The 4,628-nt window shown below is 51.4% G+C and overlaps 1 long non-coding RNA gene across 1 annotated transcript; it reads right to left on the bottom strand.

Moving 5' to 3' along the window:
* Positions 1 to 763: 763 nt before the first annotated feature.
* On the bottom strand, positions 764 to 4,347 carry LOC135285897 (uncharacterized). Its single transcript, XR_010350527.1, has 3 exons — positions 4,311 to 4,347; positions 3,483 to 3,546; positions 764 to 880 (listed from the first exon to the last, which is right to left on the bottom strand). It is a non-coding gene; the product is annotated as an uncharacterized LOC135285897 (long non-coding RNA).
* Between the last annotated feature and the right edge of the window lie 281 nt (positions 4,348 to 4,628).

Genomic DNA, 4,628 nt, shown 5'->3' with positions numbered 1-4,628 from the left:
ACAGAGGGATTGGGGAACACTCTGAGTACACAGAGATTGAGAATTTTGGGAACACAGGGATTGGGGGCTTTGGGAACACAGTGATTAGGAAACACTGGGAACAGAGGGATTGGGAAACACTCTGGGAACATGGGGATTAGGGAACACTCTCTGCATGGAATGCAAACTGCTTTTCCCTCTGAAACCCCTCAATTTTTACCCCTTTCCCTGCAGCTAGAGGAGCAGCCAAAAGGGCTTTAACCCCACGTTTGCTGGAGACCAAGCTCCAAATCCCACCAGGGATGCGCTGGATCCTTTGTGAGTCCCTTTGAGAGTGCATGGCAGAGGTTTGGGGGAGGAGGGGAAGTGGCCCCAGTAACCCCGGGCTTGTGTCTCTGCTCCCAGCCCTGTGCAGGTGGCTGGCAGCCAAAACACTGCCCAGACTGGCAGAGCAGGGCTTTTATTTTAAGGTTACCCTGAGCAGTGGCACACAATAAAATCCACTCCCGAGATAAGGAATGTTCATAATCCTCCCCTTTCTGCCAAGAATAGAGTCCCTATCTCCAAACCCCTCCGCTCCAGTCCAGAGAAACAAAGCCCAGTGGGGGAAAACAACAAAACCAGGAGCTGGGGAAGTATTTGGGTTCAGGAAAGACTAAATATTTAACTTGTGAGGCCAATGCATCCTGGAATGTATGGGGCACTCCAGGAACAGCTCACCATTGTCCAGGGGCCGTGGGGGAAAGTCCTCTTGACCAGTCCTTGTCCTGCAGGGCCACCAGGCTGCCCCAGCATTGGTGGGAGGCCAGCAGGTCCTTGCAGGGATGAAGGTGAGGCTTTTTTCCATGAAGGAGTCAGTTCAGGGGCTGCAGCCCAGGGTGATGCTGCTTTTCTGTGATATCTGCACAAAAAAAGCACAAAATTCTGCCTGGGCTGTTCTGGAGATTGCATCCTTTGCTGGTTGCCACCATAAACATCCCACAGTTACCAGAGAATGGAGAATATTTCCAGCCTGTAGAGCATCTCCAGGTTGTCTCTTCCACAGGGAACAGCAGAAGATGCCATGGGGCCCTGCTGTGTGCTTGGGGTGGAGCAGCTCAGCTGAGTGCACCAGGGGCAGCTCTGCATTCCCAGAACCATCCCTGTCTGCAGAAACCTCCTGCCTGGCCAGCCTGGCCCTTTGGTGACATCACCAGCCTGCTCTCTCTTGCTCTGAGGTCTTTGCTCACCCTCCAGCCCCAGGCAGAGGTTTTGCTGCTGAGACCACTGTCCCAGGTCCTCAGAACCTGGCCTGGCCACTGCTGTCATCAAAGACTGGCTGCTTGGCTTGGCCCTGGGCAAGCTGGGCTACTGGGAGGTGTTCCTAGCCATGACATGGGGCGGAGCTTTGAGGTTCCAACACAAACCATCCCTGATTCCATGGCAGAGGGGGCACTCTGACCATCCAGGCTGAACTCGAGAGCAGGCACAGCTCATCCTGTGAGTGAACGTGGAAGGGGAGAAGAGAACATCTCCTCTCTGCTGTCACATCAGGACAGGCACCCAGGACAGACCCCAGGGCTCCCCAGCCCACACAGACCTGGCTGCACCCCAAATCCTTGCAGGGGGGTGGAATGCAGACTGTTTTGAGAGCATTCCCCAGCCCACATCAGCAAAAGTGAGAACTGGAGATGCTTTCATCAGATCCCTGGAGATGCTTTCATCAGATCCCTGGAGATGCTTCAAGAGCAGCAGCATTCAGCAGCATTTCCTTGGGGCAGTGGTGCCTCTCCAGCCTGTTTTGGCTGCAGTGTCCCCTTCCCTCAGCCATGAGGCCAAATCTCTGCATGGCAATGTTTTGGCAAGACACAAATGCAAATCTGAAGTGTCCTGGGTGTCTTCATAATATCCAAAATTAGCAGAAACCCAGAAGGAGTGTGGGATCAGTGGATGGGTTACCCAAGTGGCACAGGGAGCAGGGTCTGGGCCCTGGTGCCATGTGTGTGCTGTGCCTGAACCTGGGGAGTCACGAGCCCAGGGAATTCATCCACACAACCAACAAAGGGCAAATCTCACCAGCCCTGTCCCCAACAGTGGCAGAGAAACACCAGGGGAAGACAGCAAAATTGTAAGACACTTGTTTTCCCATTTCCCCCCATTTTTATAAATATCTGTATATATTTTTTACAAGAAAAGCAGCTCCTCTTGGTGAGGAGAGTGGATTTTGCCTGCCTTGCAAAGTTCACCCATTGTTCAAAGCCAACTCTCCTGTCCAACACAAACAGGGACTCTTAAAAACATTCTCATCCAAAACAATTGCCATGACTTTTGATGTTTTCACGGTCCTCACTCTCCCCCACTGTTTGATCATTATGTTTTACAATATTTTTTCCCCTTCCCCGTAGGCGCCGTTCCAGGTGCCCCAGCTCTGGAATTCGTGGCTTCATCATCCAAGCTTCTGCATTCAGTGGGACACAATGGAAAGAATTCCACGGGGTTTATTTGGACTGCCCCTGGTGCCTGTTTGCACACCCTCAGCAGGGCTCCCAGATGTGCCTGTGGCCGGCCTGATGGAGCCCAGCTCCAGAGGATCATCCCCTGCTCTGCAGGAATCCCATCTAGGGCTCTCCTGCAGGTCACCTCTCCCTTGGCATTGCACGGGAAATGCTGAGCACTTTGCTGGAATTGTTGTAAATGAACCTTCAGGATCTGGCCAGGCCAGGACGTGCTGGGTCCTGCATTCCTGGATGATCCCTGCTCCTGCAAGTGACACCAACAGTGCACAAGGCACACCAGGACACAGAGGGAGGGTGGGAATGCTCTGGGAGAGCTCTCTCCAGAGGAACAGCCTTTTCCCCAGCCAAACCAGGCTCTCTCCTGACCACAGCCCTGGCAGGCGTGCAGCCCTTCCCTAGACAGGCTCGAGACGCTGTGGGGGAAAGGAGGAAATCCCCAGAACAAAACCCAGCCCCAGCCAGAACAGTCAGTTCCTTGTAATCCCAGATCCCTGCTGCTCACAGTCCAGGAGTGTGGAACAGGGGCAGAGCCAGCTCATCTTTTCAAAGTAAAACACAGGGGATCAGCCTCTGTGTAACCTATTATATATGGGATTTTATTTTTTTTTTTCAACTTCTAACACTGTAATTTTTAAAGCAACACAAGACTGGGCTAACCATAAATTACATGGCTGGGATTTGGCATAGAATGGAATGGTTTGCGTTGGAAAGGACCTCAAAGCTCATCCCATGCCACCCTGCCATGGCAGGGACACCTCCCAGTGTCCCAGGTGCTCCCAGCCCCAGTGTCCAGCCTGGCCTTGGGCACTGCCAGGGATCCAGGGGCAGCCACAGCTGCTCTGGCAATTCCAGCCCAGCCCCTCCCCACCCTGCCAGGGAAGGATTTCTCCCCTACTCATAACCCAAATTTCCTCTCTTCCACTTGAAACATTGCATTTAAAAACCTCAATAAACTTAAAGCATTCCAGAGGCTGAAAGTGCAATCCAGCAGCATGCAGGAAAACTCACCTGTGACTGCTTCCTTTCTTTATTAAATTAGAGAACAGACAGACTCAAAGTCTTGAAAATATTCCTGGAACACAGAAATTTATGCAGTAAAATCAAAAGGACTGCTCAAGCTGCCCTGTCCTTTTGGGAATTTTCTCTAAATTGGTCACTCTGAACTAAGCACTGCCCACATTTCTCACATGTAGGGAAAGCCAGAAGTGGACAGGGCACATCCCCACGCTCAGGGCTGGTGTCTGTCCCTGACACGGGCTCAGAGGGTGGCACAGCTCTGTCCCCTCTGTGTTTCTATTGCACAAAACTCTCCATACCAGCAGCACCCAACTCCACAGAGCTTGGCCAAGGGCAGCTCTTCCACTCTCCAGGTGATTTTGGGGACAGCAGCACCCAGGTGTGGGGTGTCCCATCCTATCCCAGGGATGAGGCTTTGTCCCTGTCACCTCCCCTCTGCATGGGGACACAGCAGGACCTCACCATGGGGGACACCAGGGGCTTCCACACTCCAACAGGGCTCTCAGCTGCTCTGTCCCATTTTGGTGGTGCTCAGAGGGGTGGCACTGCCTGCACAGTGACATCCACACACCCAACACAGAAATTAAATTATTAAATTTATTTATCCAGGCAGAAATTTAATTATTTAAACCCAGGTTCTCTACTCCAGCTTAACTCTTCACTATGTAGTAGTTTAAAAAAAAGAAAAAAAAAAGAAAAAAAAAAAGAAATCTGGTGGTTGTGTTAATTGGGACAAAACAGAGCAGGCCTTTAGGGCCTTCCCTTAATTCACTCCCTGAACAATGTTCACTGATCAGGACTGGAGATTCAATTACGTACCTTGGGGTGGTAATTCACAAAGACAAAATAAGGAGTTTGCAGATAATTTGTCTTTCCTTCTCTCCCAGAACGCTCCTGCTGAGCGACATGGGCTCTGCCTATAATTGGCAACATTAATACAATTAAGATGGTAATTTTGCCCTGTTTTGCTTCCATATTACAAAGTGTCTCCCTTCACATCCCTCAGCACATTTGTCTCTGGTAAATTCCATCATTATTTCCTTCCTTTGGGCTAAGAGGGGAGCCACAGCCAGGGCAGCCTCCCCCCAGAGCTGAGGGGCTTGTGCTGCTCCTGCCTGAGGAGTTTTCAAGGATAAA

Source organism: Passer domesticus, chromosome 24, assembly GCF_036417665.1.
Source record: "Passer domesticus isolate bPasDom1 chromosome 24, bPasDom1.hap1, whole genome shotgun sequence".
NCBI classification, from domain to species: domain Eukaryota; kingdom Metazoa; phylum Chordata; class Aves; order Passeriformes; family Passeridae; genus Passer; species Passer domesticus.
This window is presented reverse-complemented; position numbering and strand designations above follow the sequence as displayed.